The 18,960-nt window shown below is 42.6% G+C and overlaps 1 pseudogene; it reads left to right on the forward strand.

Annotated features, from left to right (window-relative positions):
* The first annotated feature begins 1,485 nt into the window (after positions 1–1,485).
* On the forward strand, positions 1,486–1,604 carry LOC145396934 (5S ribosomal RNA; annotated as a pseudogene).
* The last annotated feature ends 17,356 nt before the right edge of the window (positions 1,605–18,960 follow it).

Genomic DNA, 18,960 nt, shown 5'->3' on the forward strand with positions numbered 1-18,960 from the left:
TGGAGAGGTATATGAGAGAGGGGGGTGTGAGTTGGGAGCAGGGCAGTGAAATGGCGGGAGACAGGGCGACTTGGAGGCGATTTGTTTGTGGCCACCCCAAACGGGATTGAGGCGTCTGGCAATAGATAGATAGATAGATAGATTATTGAGTCGTAATATGAAGAATAAATCGCTAAGGAAGGAATGTTACAATATCTGCAAAGCTCCCAAATTTTTACAACGATTTCAGAAGCATGTGATAATGGAAGGGACATACAGTACTTAAGCTTTATGTATCGTGGATGACTAGAGCTGGTCTGTTTTCATCTGAGGGAACTGGGCTGCTCTCACACGGCAAACACTAAGTCGTGGCTGCGTGAAATTCAGCGAGCTTTACTTATGAGGCAGGAATGAATGTCCTTGGTTACGTCTCAGATCATCTCTCCAATCTAACTACACATGATCATGAACTAAGCAGGAAGGGGTTAGGAATCTTTATTAGATGAAATAACCCCACCATGCACTCCGTAATATGGGATGCAGGCTGGCCACATCGACCAATTTCAGGTGTCCCATTAAAAATGCAAGAAATTTGGGGCTTAAGCATACCTTCGTGCTCTTAGTTTTTATATTAGGATTCATGTAGCTAGATCAAGACACATTTATTTCCAGTTAACGCCATTTAACTACTGATCATTACCAACCTTTATCAATATTCTTTCATTTCTGAGTGTTGTGCTACTTGGTTTTCCAACACTAAATATAGCGACGGCTTGTGACTCCTTCTTTAGCAACCCTACATTCTAGGCCAAATTCTCGTGGGCTTTGAAGGTCTCTCAACACTCCTTCCTTAGAGATCTGTCTATAGCAAGGCGCCTTAATCCCGGGAAAGGGGATGCCACAAACAAATCACCACCACATCACCCTACCCTTAGCTATCAGACTGTCCTCTCCCCACCTCGCACCCTCCTCACTCCTATACCTCATCACCCCATCCCGCCATCTCATCCACGGTCTGCCTCACCTTTTCTCCCCCTCCACTTTACTAACATGCACTATCCTGGTCAATCTCTTATTCTCCAGTCTATCCACGTAATTAGCTTATTTCAAGATACTTCCAAAACTGTTTTCCAGAACATACTTTTAGAGATATTTGCATTTGATGCCTTAGTCTTGTTTAGTATTCTGTTCATGCCCTTTTAACTCACTTATGGCCACATTTTCTCTCGTTTTTCATTCCAGCTAACGTCAGACGATTTTGTTCAGCTGAAAGTGAGTCAAGGGGCCAGTGAGTTTTCAGTGATTCCATTAATCTTCACATGGTCGTGTTCCCCTCTAGTATTTGGTCTGACACCAGACGGCTCGAATCAGCTAAACGTGAGTCACAGGTGCCTTTAGTGATTCATATTCTCTTTTATGTAAAGTAATTTTAATACAGACATACATTTCATCATGGACATAATATGCCGATCAAACTTAAGCATTTTAGTCAAGTTATGATATATATACAGTATCCACATCACATTGTGTACACCGCTTCCCGTCCGATCAGCGAAGTTAAGCAACGTTGGGTCTGGTTAGTACTTGGATGGGTGACTGCCTGGGAACACCAGATGCTGTTGGCATAACGTTCTCCCTACGTGTCAAGTGGGGCTGGTGGAGGATTAGTGCCCCTCCCCGTAAAACAATTAACTCTCAGCCCTTGGCCACCCCGTTTGGGATACATGGCATCTGGCAATGAATGAATGAATATCTATTTATCTATCTATATCTATATCTATCTATCTATCTATATACACAGACACACACACACACACACATATATATATATATATATATATATATATACACAGTTTTATATATGTCGTCGGTACTCACGAACAGTCACGGTGCTAGAGGAGTTAAGCCAATATAAGTAGATAAAAGCTGAATAATGTACGTAGATATATGCAGAGTAGTTACAAGCCAAAGTTCGTAGGAATAAAAGGGTACACTGTAAACGGGTTAATCCGAGTAAATAACATGATGTGTTGTGGGGAGATGGTGTCGAGCCTAGGCGTAAAGTGAGAACATAATAACTGGCGACAAGCGAACAAGGATTGCTGTGTATCTGGACGGATGGTATGGGTCCCCTACAACCAACACAGGGCAGGGCAGTCATGACTGAGGCTTGGAGATGACAGCACTTTACAACTTTCCTCGAGTCGCACGGAGTAGTTTAGACCCACAACACGTAAGCTATGTTGTAGTAAAGACCGATAGTGACGATAACCCATAGAGTTTTTTGACTCGATATAATTTACTGAACATCTCAAGGGAGAAATGATGACGTTTTTTGGCTGCTACAAGATTGTGAATAACCTAATGAATACTAGACATAAGCATATTTAGTTAACTAAATGTGAATTAAAGGCTATATATATATATATATATATATATATATATATATATATATATATATATATATATATATATATATATTCTATCTATCTGTTTATATATCTATCCCAGTAACATCATCCAATCCTTTTGAGCCTCATTAGGAACATAGGACCCCGGGGCTGGGTTCAGCTATCTCGGTACTTATGGAAAGTGACCAGCCCTATTTCCCCTGAATGGCATTATGTGAGCAATAATCTTCAACTGTCCTTCGTCTGTAAACTCTACAAGCTCTTTCGAGATGAAGTGCCTTAACTCACCAGATAACCAAGCGTCATTAAGTTATTTGGTTACCACCCAAAGTAGCAGATAGTTTACCGAGTCATAGGTAACTAGCTGAGTTATCATTCTGTGTCAACTTTCCTGAAGGCAGCACCACACCGAGTGAATGGATGGTGGCCACCCCCATCTACCACTAAAATGAATATGGAGAGTGCATGGTTTGATCTGCGGAGTTTGTAATCCAACACTGCTCTGAGCCACCCAAAAGCCAAAATGTTTCATGTAGACCATATGGGCCACATCCACATTGGAACTTTTCCAGACTGCTATTTTTTTTTTGTGTGTCCGACTCTGGGCATAGGCTTCTCAGCCTGCTTTCAAGGCCCAGTAGCCCTCCTACGTACCGCACACCTCTACATGTCACCACTTCGGCGCTAACACCCACCGTTCATACTGAATACATGCTAGGGCTGTCTCATACAGGACTGGTGTGTTGGTATTAGCGGGAGTATTTTTACGACATATCGGCGGGTCTTCTGGTAGATCAGTAAAGTCTGATTTTTATGAAATTCAAATCCTTAAATTGTTCCCTGCCCCAGCGGGATTTGAACCGGGGTCCGCTATCCATCCCTGTGTCTATACCTTCCCAGATGTGACAGGCATATTATTACTCTTACTAGACAAAAGCACACACAAAGGTGGCTTCATCTGTCCCACCTCGTCAATGTTACACAATCTCATGTCCAGGTGGGTGATCGCTCATAAGCCAAATTCTTGTCGGTTAAGGAGGCTCCCCCGCACTCGTCCCTACTAGTTTATTTCTGCATATTGCATGTTAACTCTCTGAGCCTTCATTGGCTCATTCTTAGCTGAATATAATCGTCTGGTGCTAGCTGGAATATTATGCTAGAGATATCATGATCATAAGTAGACTAATGCAGTCATCTCTGGGCTTGCACGGGCTTGTCATGCACGGGTTTGTCATTCACGGGTTTGTCATGAACGGATCTGTTATACGCATTGACAAAAACCGTGACGTCAGACCATTATGCATGAATTATTACTTATGTGGGTTAGGAATGGGGTCCGAAATCCCATCGACGCTTCAAATCTGGCGCCCAGTGATATGTGACCTGTAAGTCTCAGCACCCGCCGACCTCTGTGGTGGTAGGTATTTGGTGTTAATGATAGTTGTGGTTGACGTGTTATAGTGTGTGTAGTTGTGGTGTTTAGATTACCTGTGGTGATGGTGGCAGGTGTACAGGTTACCTGTGGTGGTGGTGGTGGTGGCGGCATGTTGTGATGAGGCTGAAGTTTTTTGCTTAGTTCCTTGACGTGTGCGTTGGTTGCCTGCTTCTGCCAGTACCCCACCAGTCCAGCCTCAATCAGTCTCCTCTTCCAGCGTGTCATGACGGCCAGAAACGATGAACCCTTCCTGAAAATTCGCAGATATTCAAATTTTCAATTTAATACTTTTAGATAAATGTAAATTAACCACATCAGATGTAAAAATGCTAACCAATATATGCAAATGGTTAGCCATGTAAGGTGAAGTTGTGTCTCATTTCACTACGGATGCTGTAGGCAGTTCCCTCACTTCGTGTTTTCTTTACTATATTCAGTTTATACTAACTAGCCTTAAAATTGCCGTTCCTTCATCTCAGAATGTGATTTGTAACAAGAGATTACTGCTAGAAAATGATACTGGTCATGAAGAACTATAACAAGGATATAGAGCCATAACATTGCCCTTTTCTATAAATGAGCTACGTCAAATAAGCTGCAAAAGGACGAAAATCTGGGCCAAGTTAAGGTGCAAGAACTAGCATACATCTACCTTGCACCCACCTGAAGCCCCAGGCGTTGCCGGCCTGGATCTGATATTTGGTGGTGCTGACATGGAAGGGCCAGGTGGCAGAGTCGCCATACTGGGCCGCCACCTTGGTCTCCAGAACGGTAATGGCCGTAAGGAAGGAAAATCCACCTTGTAATACACGCCTGATGCCTGATTCTGTGTCTGGGTACTGTAGGTAGAGAAGGAAGGCTATAGTTCATCCACCCTAACTCTCCTGTGTTCGAAACAACTCCAGTATTGTAGTCCAGCTAACGCCAGACAACTTTATTCGGCTGCTAGTGAGTCAGGTCTAGATAGGTCCATTGAGGCAGAGTTAGGCATATTCCTCTCCGTCACATCCATTTAGGATCAGTCAAGTGAATTCAAGTTCGTTCTAAGCAATCAAGTCCAGTTAGGTGTTCCCAGGTCCAGTCAGGCCTAATTAGGAAATTTACATCCAGTCAGACTCACCCAAATCAATTCAGGTTCAGTCACGTCCAGCATGGTCAGTTTAGACTAACTGTATTTCAGTCATTTAGGTCCTCCCAGATCAGTGATGTGCATCAGGTTGGTGTGGGTTATTAAAAATCGACTCAGGCCTCTGAAGGCTTGAGCCCTACTGCACGAGGCCGTCCCAACCTTCCCCAGGAAAATGATATGCTGTACTAGTTTTACATCCAGGCCCTTAACTAACCTCTAGTGCGTTTGGGCTAAAAAGGAAGTTGAAAATGTTGAGACTGAAAATTTCTGCAGTATCAGCAAATATCGAATTCTAAATAGATGAACACTGTGTAAAAATAGGCTTGACACAACATCAGGTACTTACTGAACAGAGGTACGTTTTAAAATAACCATAAATAAGGAAACTAATAAGCAATGTCTCAAACTCTGTGAAAAGATAGATGGTCTTCGATACTGAACATTCCTTATTTTCAGGTGAGTCGAAGCATAACGTTGTTCAGCAAATACCTGATATTGTCAGACGACGGTCCTTCTTCCGAACCCCAGCTCTTGACGCTGGCCATGAGTATGATTTGGGATGGACCGATTGTTCATGAGTGTACAGTCGCAGTTAATAGCTCCTGTACACAATAATTACCATGAGTATACAGTTGCAGTTAATAGTTCATGTACACTATATTGACCATGACAGCCCAGTTGCAGTTAATAATTCCTTTACACTATACTAACCATGAGTACAGAATTCCAGTTCGTAGTTCCTGTACATTCTCGAATTTATAGCCCAACGAAGTTTTACTAATCTAGAAGGTAGATATGAAGGGTTCTGAGTCGCAGGTCATGAATATGGAGACTCAAATGAGCATGAAAACCTTCCGACTGTGATTTCACCTTAATTCTGTCTTGCACTACCATGAACATAGGGACTTTTGACTGTAACCTTGCTTTAATTCTCTCAGACACCGCTTTGATCACTGGATAAGTTGTTTGGATAAGGTAGGGGAGATGACTGCTGCTCAAATGAGAGTGGGAAGTACTGACTATAATCATACCTTGTTACTGTGGCCCTAGGCACCACTGAACGTGAACACGGTGGACTACAGAGTGAACTTGGTCTTCTCCTCATTTTGGGAGGACATGGAGGTAATTGAGGGAGTTTGTATAACTGGACAGCGAAACCGCCTGATTATATCGGTGCTACCGCGTGAAATCGTCCTTCTTGAGCACTGACTGTACATCCGCGTTCGCAAGTAGTGATACACATCTGCTCATATTGTCTACTGTGGAGTCTACTGTTGGTGAGATGTGGAACCGTTTCACTTACTGCCTGGTGCACTGGTCATCAATGCCCCAGTAAGTGAGGGAATTAGTTCCAAACCTTACCAGCAATGGATACCATAGTACACAAAACGATCAGATGTGTATCGGTTCTCCTGAACCCGACTGTACACCTCCAGACAAAAGAATCAAAGACACCCAGACAGCCCCTACAGAGAGGCAGTGGGTTGTTTCTAGCTGACGTGTTGAAGTTCGGGGACAGGGTAGTGGTGGGTGGGAGGAGGAAGAGTAAGGGGGACAGTGGTGGTACTGGCGGGGGTAGAGGGCATAACGGAGTTGATAGAGGAGGATGGACTGAGGCGAGATGGTAGAGGCAGGTGGACTGAGGCAGCGGATATACAAAGTGTAGAGATTTGGAGCTGGTGGCTTGCTGGGATAACAGATGTGTTAAGTAGAATTATTTTTGGCCTAATGGTGACAGCCAATGCGTAAAAAAGGATTAAATATTTGCACGTGTCTGAATAAAAGATATTGTAATATATATCATATCATTCAGGATCCCGGTATAGTTGTATCCGTAACTTTAGGTTACTATTGTTGAATATGGAAGGAATTGAAGATCCCGGGCATTACAGTGGCTGTTTCGTAGTACAGTAGTAGGCATTTTAGGGCTTGTTCTCATAAATCCAGTACCACCTTTGAAGCAAGTAGCTGTTGACTTTGAATATTATAGTTTATCGCATCCCTAGCCAGGCAGCTGTATGAATTATGAGCTTACTGCTCAATCAGAATTGATACCCGGATATTTGACAGGGTACTTATCTACCTAGCTGTCTCTCTGTCGATTTATCTATCTATATGTTCTTGGTAACAACAGTCTTGCCATCCTTGTACCCTCTGCATCCACTGCCTCTCTCCGTAGTCTACAACACTGCACCGTGCACGGTGTTCAAAAAAATGTCCTGGCCAGGGAAAAATTTATATCGTAGTCCTTATGCAATATGTGACCTTCTGTGGTAAAATCTAGGGAGTCGATCTGAAGCTGCAAATATTGGCTAAGTCTCATCTCCATTGTAAACCATGCCTGACAGACTGCAGTCACTCAAGAACGGGAAATAAAATGGCTAATAACGATGCAAAATGGTTCATGTAACCACCACAGGTAAATACACACGTATCTTTGTTCACCGCAAATGATAATGCATCATGCTACCATCATCCATCCCTCACCTCATGTTACATTTTCCCTTACTTTCCTCCTCCCCGCTATCGAGATGGGTTTATGATTATGTGAATCCGGAGCTACAACACAAATAGCAACTCACCACCACCGCCCCCTTCCCTCAACACACACACAGTCACCCTCTCCCTCTACCAATCTCCTCTCCTCATACTTCGAAACACTTCGAAACGTCACAGAGAAACAATCCACTGCTTTTGTGTAGGAGCTGCCTGAGCGTTCCTGTGTCTTTTGTCGGGGTACAGTACCTTAGTTGTTTGGGTAGAGATGTTTAGTGAATCTCAAATGAGTATAGGGAATACTGACTGACTGCACGTACTTCTGTCATACAGATTGAACATAGGGGCTTTTAACTACAACTGAATCTTACTTATGCCATAAACTATTTGTACACAGGCTCTTTTGGATGTACATACCGTAATAATTCTCTCATATACCCCATTAACCACAGGGTCAGTTGTCTGGGTAAAGTAGAGGAAGTTTGTGCCGCGTAGTAGTTTGGCGCCCCAGGACCATCCTGGGCGATCCAACAGGTCCTGGAAGGAGTTGATGGGCGGGGATGTGGAGTGGACGGTGAGGTGGGCCACGAGGGAGGAGCGGTAGGCTGTCTCCACAACCAGGGCCGCCAGCAGCCATGTGCCCGCCACCAGCTACAGGGATTACAACACACACTTTGACTTAATTACACTAACACAGTATTATATATATTTTGGGGCCGGTACTCCACAGTAATATTTATTTAGCTAGCATCACCATAATTGTTTTCATATACAGTATATGACTTCAAGACACCTCCACCACAGTAGCATCTCTCTCTCTCTCTCTCTCTCTCTCTCTCTCTCTCTCTCTCACACACACACACACACACACACACACACACACACACGCACACACACACACACACATACACAATGTATGTCTATAAATTCAGGTATATATATATATATATATATATATATATATATATATATATATATATATATATATATTATATATATATGCAAGAAAGAAGGAACCAAAGGCCAGGAGCCGGCAAAATTGTTCTCTCCAAGAAAAAAACAAAAAACAAAAACAAGATAACAGAGAGCCAAATTCAAGATCCTTTCACTTCGAGATGCCTGGACACACTGCACTTGAAAGCTTGGAGCTCATAGGCAGAAGAAAGTACAGACAGAGAGAGACAGTTCCAGAGTTGACCTGTTGCATACATGAAGGACTGTGAGTTAAGGTTAACTAGTGGGTAAGTTAGTTGGCCAGAAAAAGATGAGAGTTTGTTGTTAGATGGATGCTACACGCCCACCATAGTGGTTGAGGGATACAAGCAGACAGTTCAGAGGGGCAGTGACCATTGAAGAAGCCATAGCAAAGAGATAAAGATGCAGCAGTGTGGTAAAGAGACAGAGGATAAGGGAGCCTGTAAGAGGAGGAGAGTTAATGAGACCAAAAACCTCTGACTCCACCTTGTTGAGAAGAGCTGTATGTGGGGCGCCTCCCCACACCTGAGACTTGTGCTCTACACAGGGACGAATAAAACCTGTGTATAAAGTCAACAACTGTGCAGGGGTAAGGAAGGAATGGAGTCGGTATAGCACATCTAATCTCTTGGAAGTAGATTTTACAAGAGAGGTAATATGATCTATCCAAGATAAATCTTGAGAGAATGAAACCCCAGGTATGTCTGAAGAAGGTGCAGGATTTAGCTGAATATCCTTAAAAATTAGAGGATACTCCCGTGGAAGATTTTGTCCAGTTGCAAGATGTAAGAGCTGAGTTTTTGATGCCTTAAAAACAACAGTATTATTTTTACCCCAATCAGACACACGAACCAAGTCAAAAATTAAGTGTGCTAAAACCTCATCCCTTGTTTGTTGAACTGTTGAGATGGATGTTGCAGGAACTGAATGGAAATGTGAAGAGTGGATTCATCAGCGTATGGGTGGATAGGATTAGATGTACAGCTTACAAGGTCATTGATGAATAAAAGGGAGAGAGTTGGTGATAGGACAGAGCCCTGAGGAATACCTTTATTGATAGATCTATGAAAAGAATGGTGGCCGTCTATAATAGCAGCTACAGAATGACCAGAAGGGAAGCTCGTGATGAAGGCACAGATAGAAGGATAGAAACAGTAAGAGGGCAGTTTGGAAATTAAAGGTTTATGCCAGACTCGGTCGAAAGCCTTTGAGATGTCAAGTGCAATGGCAAAGCTTTCCCCAAAGTCCCGAAAGGAGGATGACCAGGAGTCTGAAAGATAAGTGAGAAGATCGCCAGTGGAGTGTCCCTGACAGAACCGATATTGACGATCAGAAAGAAGGTTGTGATGGGAAAGATGATTTAAAATTTAACTGTTAAGAACAGACACGAAAACTTTCTAGACTCGGGATGTTAAAGCAGTTGTGCGATAGTTAGAGGATTGGGAATGGTCACCCTTCTTTGGGACTGGCTGAATGAGAGCAAACTTCCAGCAAGAAGGAAAGGTACAGGTTGATAGACAAAGGCGAAAGAGTTTACCTAATCAGGGTATAAGCACAGAAACACAGTTCTAGAGGACAACAGGAGGGATCCCAACAGGCCCATGCCTTATTAGTATTGAGACCAGTGATGGCAGAAAATACATCAGTTGAAGAAATTTTAATGACAGCCATGAGGAAGTCAGAGGGGGGAAGTGATGGAGGAACAGCACCGGAATCGTCTAAGGTGGAATTAGAGGAGAAAGTCTGAGTGAAGAGATCTGCTTTATCAGTAGAAGAAATAGCTACAGAGCCATCAGAGTGGAAAAGAGGAGAGAAGGATGGTAAAGTTGTTAGAAAGGTTTTTGAGAAGGTGCCAGAAGGAGCAGGAAGAATTTGAGTTGAAGAGTTGAGAGCATTTAGTACGGATGCAGTTATCTTTAGCAGAGTAAAGCATAGACTTAGCACGATTCTGGGCAGAAATATAAAAAAGATGTGATTCAGGGGTGGGTTGGCTCCGGTACCTTTTATAGGCCTTCTCCTTGTTGTCGACAGCATTAGAACAAGCGTGATTAAACCAAGTCTTTTTTGCATTTGTCAAAGGATATGAGAAAGGAATGTATGCTTCCATGCCCGAAAGAAAAACCTCCATAATGCACTTGGCATATTCAGATGGCTCCTGGCCATGGAAGCAATAATCATTTCACGGAAAATAAAAAAAGTACTTCCTGAGGGCCTCCCAATCAGCAGCTCCAAAGTGCCACAACTGACGTTTCTCTGGAGGGTCCACAGGCTGTACTGAAGTAATAGAACAGGTTAAGGTAATAAGGTTGTGACTGGAGGAGCCCAATGGAGAAGAAAGATTAAGAGTGTATGCGGAAGGATTAGTTGTAAGGAAGAGATCAAGTACTGTATGCTGGAACTCTCTCCAAGGTGGTCAGGGATATGGGTCGGTTGCTGTACAGACTGCACTGTATCATAAGGATGGAAACGATATAGGCTTGTTCACCAGGTGGCTCAGTGAAAGGAGTAGAGAGCCAAAGGTGCTGATGAACATTGAAATCTCCTAGAATGGAGATTTCAGAGAAAGGAGAAATGGATAGGATGTATTCCATCGTAGAAATAAGATAGTCGAAGAATTTTTCATAGTAGAATTAAGGGATAAGTAAACAGCACAGATATGTTTAGTCAGATAATGACAGGAAAACCGAAGCCAAAGAGTAGAGAATTCAGAAGAATCAAGTTCAGGAACACGAGAACAAGATGTCGTTGCGTACATATACACAACAGCCACCTTTGGCTTTGAAATGAGCATAGAGAAAGTAGGAGGATACAGAAAAGGCTTTGCTGTCAGTTGCCTCAGGCAGCTGAGTCTCAGCTATGAAGAGAACATGAGGTTTAGAGGAGGAGAGGTGGTGCTTAACAAATGGAAAGTGAGAGGCCGCAAATGTTGCAGAAATGAAGAAGTGCCATTCCACTGTGCGTAAAGGATTTGGATTTTTTTCTTCTATCAGCAATGACCCATGCCAGGATACATAACCTTGGCCCCCCAGATTCCTTCCACGGTCTCTGGTTCTCCAGGAATTGTCATGAGACTCCGAGGCTGGAATAATAATAATACCAGCAGAAATAATAGTCTCCACCTATGTAGTAGATGGAGACTATGGTCGGACCACTCTTAACTGGCGGTTTGGGTGGGGCACGGACCTCTGTACAGTGTGCCACGTGTTCCATACCAGCTATGTGAACGGCTCTGATATATGTAAAAGGCATCACAATAAGATAAACACATAAGAATACAATGGTAATGTGTGTATTATAATATATGAAAGAAAAGTAAACTTATTATGCGTAAAATATTTATACGGCAATACAGAAACGTGGCATAAATATTTTACACTGTTGCTAAAAAAAAGTAGTCACTTTTATTGGCTGTTACCTTATTTCTGGGGTTGGTAATAATGTCACAATTATGATTATAAGATAATGTGCAGGAATATAAGTAAAAATATGCCAATTTCTTAGTAAAAAAATAAAAATAATACATTAAACCCTCGTGAGCGGCAACACTCACACACCCAGTCCGACCTGGCCAGAGCTTCCTCGGATCACCTGGGTGGTGTGGAAATAAAGTCAAATTTACAATATGTACATTATAACGTAAAAGAAAATAACCAAATGTATCCTAAAATACCACAGACGAGAGAGAGAGAGAGAGAGAGAGAGAGAGAGAGAGAGAGAGAGAGAGAGAGAGAGAGAGAGAGAGAGAGAGAGAGAGAGAGAGAGAGAGAGGAGGCAGACCAGGGGCAGTGTTGAGTGCAGCTTAGTGAGAAATGGAGGAAGGGAGGGAAGGAAGGAGGGAGAGAGTGATTGAATGAAAACAAATCATGGCTCACAACAGTGAGGTCATCTGGCGCCATATGTAAAACAATAATACTTTAAAATATAATTAGATATAATAAAAACAAAATAAAAAAATGAAAGCACACGTTTATAAGTCACTCATAAAAGAAACAAAATTCCCAAGGGTGACGCACATCTCCCCCCAGGAGAGAGAGAGAGTTACATAGAGTTACATAGATACACAGACCACACAGACCTTACAGTCCGTACGAGGTGGTCCGGCCTTAATCCTAATATAGTGCATAGGAGCAGGAGAAAAGGATAGCACAGCAGAAGGCTCTCTCCCTCACCCTCCAGACCCTCCGGCATTTGCCGTACAGGAAACAAGAGAGGAAGTAATATCTTGCAGGAATGAAAAACCTGAAGGAATTTTATAGGATCAGCAGAAAGTAGAATAATATGGAAAAGGAAAATTTGGGCAAACAGACACATACTCTATGCATGCATTTTTTTTTTTTTTTTATCAAAAGATGAATAGAATGTTTATCTATTATATATATCCTAAAATATTGTCTGTGTCTAATAGACACATGAATGTAGACGCGAATATGCAATAATTGCTGCATCCTAACTAAACGATACCAACTGTGTCGAGATACATGTCCAATCTCTTTTTAAATATATTTATGGTACCACTCTCAGTCACATTCCCAGGGAATTTATTCCATTCGCTTACAACAGAGTAAGTGATGAAGTTTTTGGTTGTATCAAGATTAGCCCTCCTTGCTTGCAATTTCATACCATTTCCTCGAGTTACAGTCTCGGCAATTACTGTGAATAGCTTACTTGAATCAGTATTACTAAAGCCTCTTAGAATCTTAAAACATTCAATCAGTTGTCCCCTGAGTTTCCGTTTTCTAAGAGAGAATAGGTTTAATTCCCTGAGTCTCTCGAGGTATGGTTTATTTCTCAGGGACGGGATTAACTTGGTAGCCCTACGCTGGACCGCTTTGAGTATTTCTATATCTTTAATTAGGTGAGGCGCCCAAAATTGCACTGCAAACTCTAAGTGTGCCCTGACTATGCTTTTGTATAGGGGGGATTATAATATCTTTGCTTTTATATGCAAAATGTCTTTTGATGAAGCCTAGGGCCCTGTTGGCATTATTGGCGGCAGAGATACATTGATTCGAACATTTCAGATTGTCTGAAATTAGTACGCCTAGATCCTTAACTAATGAGGACTTGCTAATGATTTGGCCCTTCATTTCGTAATCATACCTTTTGTTTTTCTTCCCACATTGCAGTACCTGACATTTGCTTACATTGAAGGGCATTTGCCATTTTTCTGACCCCCCCAGGGGGGGAGGCAGACCAGGGGCAGTGTTGAGTGCAGCCTAGTGAGAAATGAAGGAAGGGAGGGAAGGAAGGAGGGAGAGAGTGACTGAATGAAAATAAATCATGGCTCACAACAGTGAGGTCATCTGGCGCCATATGTAAAACAATAATATTTTTAAATATAATTAGATTTTTTTTTTTTTTTTTTTACGTGTCCGACTCTGGGCAAAGGCTCAGGGCCTATTTCTTGAGGGCAGTCACCTATCCCAAGGCCCAGTAGTCCTACACCTCCACATGTCACCACTTCGGCGCTAACACCCACCGTCCATATTGAATATATGCTAGGGCTGTCTCATACAGGACTGGTGTATTGCACAAGTTTATAGGTCACTCATAAAAGAAACAAAATTCCCAAGGGTTACACACATCTCTCCCCAGGAGAGAGTGAGAGAGAGAGAGAGAGAGAGAGAGAGAGAGAGAGTGAGAGAGAGAGAGAGAGAGAGAGAAGGCAGGCCAGGGGCAGTGTTGAGTGCATTGTCAAGCTGAGGGAAAGATGGAGGGAGGGAAGGAAGGAGGGAGAGAATGACTGAATGAAAACAAATCAAGGTTCCTCAACACCGAGGTCATCTGGCTCCATATGTAAAACAATAATATAATAAAAAACAAAATAAAGAAATGAAAGCACAAGTTTATCAGACACATAAAAGAAACAAAATTCCCTAGGGTGACGCAACTCTCCCTCCAGGAGAGAGAGAGAGAGAGAGAGAGAGAGAGAGAGAGAGAGAGAGAGAGAGAGAGAGAGGCATCGCGGGTATGGAAAACGTGGCACACTGTACATAGGTCCGTGCCCCACCCAAACCGCCAGTTAAGAGTGGTCCGACCATAACTAGAACTTTGTAACTTTCCCTTGGATCATCACTAGTCTCCACCTACTGTTCTTGATGGAGATCTTTGACTAACGGTCACTAAGACATGAACATGACACCTCAGTAGTGTTAATAGGTCGTGGTTGGGTACATTATGTAGTATTTTATTGCAAATTGGTCAAAGTTGACCCTTCAGATTCCTTGTGGAGGTTGCATTGAAATCTCCAGTAGAGACAAGCAACTTATTTTGTTCCCTTATAATACTTATATGACTCATTCTGATATGTCCTTCCACTGCATGTAAAGGATTTCGATTATATCTTCAGTCACCAATGGCCATGCCAGGACATGTAACCTCGGCCCTTCAAATTACTTCTGCAGTCTTTGGTTCTCCTGGAATCGTTGCGAGACTCTGAGGCTGGAATGATAATAATACAAGCAAAAACAATAGTCTCCACCTGTTTTGTAGGTGGAGACTAACTAGAACTCTGTAACTGTTCTGTAGACAGTCACAAGTCTCCATCTACTGTTTCTTACAGTGACCTAGATCCAACTGGGGAGATTTGGAATTCCATCCGCAATGTCCCATATGAGGACACAGAACCAGGGCCATTTAGAGTCCTTGCACAGGTTGCACTGAAATCTCAGGTAGGTGCGACTAACTTATCTCAATAACTCATACTACTATGACTCTTTCTGACACACCCTGCCACTGTGTGTAAAGGATTTAGATTTTAAAAAAATCAGCAATGGCCCATGCCAGGACACATAACCTGGGCCCTTCAGATTTCTTGCACAGTCTACAGTTCTCGAATCGTTGCGAGACTCTGAGGAGGGAATAATAATAATACCAGTGAAAACAAGTCTCCACCTATGTAATAGGCAGAGACTAATAGTAATAACTAGAATCCTGTAACTGTCCTGCAGACAGCCACTAGTCTCCACCTACTGTTGCAAATGAAGGTCCTTGACTAACAGTCACTAAAATATGAACAGGACACCTCAGTTGTGTTCATAGATCATGGTAAGGTACATTCTATAGTAATTTAGTGGAAATTGGTACAGGTTCAGCCTTCAGATTGCTTGTGCAGGACACATTGAAATATCCAGTCGACACGACCAACTTAACTCATTCACTCATAATGCTGATATGACTCTGTCTGCCATGCCCTTCCACTATGTGTAAAGGATTTGGATTTTTTTTCTATCAGCAATGATAGAATTGTTGCGAGATTCTGAGGCCAGAATAATAATAATACCAGCAAAAACAATAGCCTGTACCTATGTAGCAGGTGAAGACTAATAATAATAATAACTTCAATAACAACAATAACTAGGACTCTGTTACTGTCCTTTGGACAGTCACTAGTCTCCTCCAACCGTTTCTTACAATGACCTTGACCCCACTGGGGAGATCTGGATTTTTTCTGTCAGCAATGGCCCATACCAGGACACATAACCTGTGCCCTCTAGATTCCTTATGCAGTCTCCGGTTCTCCTGAAATCGTTGCAAGGCTCCGAGGCCAGAATAATTAGAATAATGCCAGTGAAAACAATAGTTTCCACCAATGCAGTAGGTGGAGATTAACAATAAAACCAAATAAACTCTTAGAAATTGGTCTGCCAAGTTTCATCTACTGTCCTGCAGGCAGTAGCTCGTCTCCTACTACTGCTTCTTACAATAACCTTGACCCCACTGGGGAGATTTGGATTTTTTTCTCTATCTACAATGGTCCATGCCAGTACACATAACGTGGGCCCTTCAGATTCCTTGTGCAGTCTCTAATTTTCCTAGAATCATTGCGAGACTCAGAGGAGGGAATAATAATAATACCAACGAAAACAAGAGTCTTCACCTGTGTAGTAGTGGAGACTAATAATAATATATTTGACTTAGGGAAACTACCAGAGCGACCATCAACCATGTCCCCACTTCTGTCAACAACACCCATTCTTCATTCTTGAGCTGGTCAGATTTGTGGATTCGATATGTTTTCCTCTTGTCTCTGTTCAACCAGCAGTGCAAATACGAGCTTGTATGTAAACTGACTAATGTGAGTTGTGTTCTAGGGAAAGATTAGGACTTAAGTAGATATTGACTGTCTACCTAAAAGATCCTCATGCAGTCGATAAACTCTAAGCCTTTTTCTAAATTCACCTCAGACTTAACACCAGTATTGTAATATACAATATACCTAACTTCACACCTTCATGGTATCATGGTGTAATGAAACCCAAACAACTCAAGGCCCCCGAGCTGTTGACGCATTGTTGTTTGGTATGCCTCTGCCAAGCCTTGTGCACGGACACACCATACAGCCTTCATGGCAGGGTTCATTGTGGGTTGAAATTATAGTAAAGATAAACTTTGTTGACCTCATTTGACTTTGACCTTTGACCCCTTGATCCTGCTGACCTAATGAGTTCATCATCCCTTCATACTGTACCACTGACAAAAGTTTGGTCGAAATCCGTTGAGGGATTCAGGAGATATCGTGCCCCCACCCATATGACCTTGACCTTTGACCCCTTGATCTTGCTGACCTAATCAATCGTTCCTTCGTACTGTATCACTGACAAAAGTTTGACTGAAATCCACTGAGGGGTTCAGGAGACATCACAACCACAAGGATAAGCAAAGTCGAATGAGCTTGACCTTTGAACCCTTGATATTACTGACCTAATCAGTTCATCATCCCTTTATACTGTATCACTGACAAGAGTCTGGTCGAAATCTGTTGAGGGGCTCAGGAGATATCGTGCCCACAAGGATAAACTAAGCTGACCCCATATTACCTTGACATTTGACCCCTCAACCTACCTGTCCATATTAGTTCATCATTATCTCATGCTGCATCGCTCATAAAAGTTTGATAGAAATCTGTCAATGGGTGTTATGGACACATGCACACTCCAACGCATGCATGCACAGGTGGACAGACTATTCACTTAATGCCTCCTCCACCACAGATGGGCGGATGCGCAATTATACATGAATGCGTGACACCACCATTACCACCACTACCACAATGTATGTACAGCCATATGCAAAATTTTGCCAACAGATGATTGATTAAACAAAATAAAAAGCTGGTGGGTTAACTGCCAGTCTTCTGGCACTGTTGTTTCCTGCCTTTATTGTTTCTCATTCATCCCTAAACGTCACTGAGCATTCTTCCTTTTTATGTTCTTATACTGTGTGTTTCATATTGTAATCTCATAGGAACAGTTCATGTAACACCTTCCATCGCCACAACCGACTAAGAAGTGCCGGTGAACTTTTGCTCATGGCTGTCCATCACTGGCTTCCTAATACTGCCACCACCACCAACTCCACACCAAGAGTACATCTTTGACATCATAATCCCACCTCGATACACAAAAATTCATTTCTGCTGAGGATGCTGACAGAAGTGGACTATGTCACCTTTAACTTTTGACTTCTATCAGATATTTAAACTCAGCTGTGAAGTCCCCTCCAGTTTCCAAAGTGCTAGAATAGGTTGGGCGCTGCAGAGGGATTCCTTATGTAATGGCATCTATATAACTAGGTTGCTCCACTGCCTAGTTATACAGATTTCCCTCAATGCTTCCCCAGCCCCCAGAAGGAGGATGTTGAGCTGCAGAAGATCCACGTAAGTCTAAAGAACACTGTGTTCACGTTTCTGATGAACCTGATGACACAACCACAAAGTTTGACTGATTCAATTCACCTTGGCTGAGGGTGTGGGCAGTCGTGCAGGAGGAGGGTTCTTGAGAAGGACACCCCATATATAAGTGAAGATTGGGCCAGCACCAAGACCACGGCCTCCACCCACCCAGCACCACGCCTTCTGCTGCAGCCACACTGCCACTCCCACCACCACAGTTGCCACCACCATTGCCATCCACACCTCCTCTGTCAAATTGCAGAAGTAGAAGGCTTAGTTTAATGCCTATGGACTGCACGAAGACCAATGAGGCAGACACTTTCTCAATTTTTATGGTGGAAAAAGAAGGCCTGTAAATATATCAGGGTCATTAATGTAGACAAGTAATTTTTGCTATCATCCCTAAGAGTACAACACACAATAATCCAATTTACATCCAGATCTCAAGTTGTACTGATGGGTAAACAGGGAGAGAGGGCAAAGAAAAAAAAAAATCCTCTAAGAGTCTGAACGGCCCTAGTATCGAACTTGGGATCTTCCACTTGTTGGTCTGATATGCTAACCAACACATCACTGGCTTCCCCGCATTGTGCCCCACATACCTGTCTTGAATTGGCATTTTGGTCATGACATTACTATTGCAAAATGTTGAATAAATTTCTTCTGCTATTCTGATAATTTTATTTCTGATGTATATTATTTCTTCATTAAGTCTTTCAGGGCAAACAACTTTTTCCCAAAGCCTTAGCCTCTGCTTGGTTACCTTCAGAGTTGTGTATAGTACAAAATTTATTTTTGTAACCTAATGCTTGGTGGATGGGAGAGCCCATTATCCACTCACTCAATGAAGGGCGACCCGAGG

Source organism: Coenobita brevimanus, chromosome 39 (assembly GCF_032717465.1).
Source record: "Coenobita brevimanus isolate Jiangsu-jjx chromosome 39, ASM3271746v2, whole genome shotgun sequence".
NCBI lineage: Eukaryota > Metazoa > Arthropoda > Malacostraca > Decapoda > Coenobitidae > Coenobita > Coenobita brevimanus.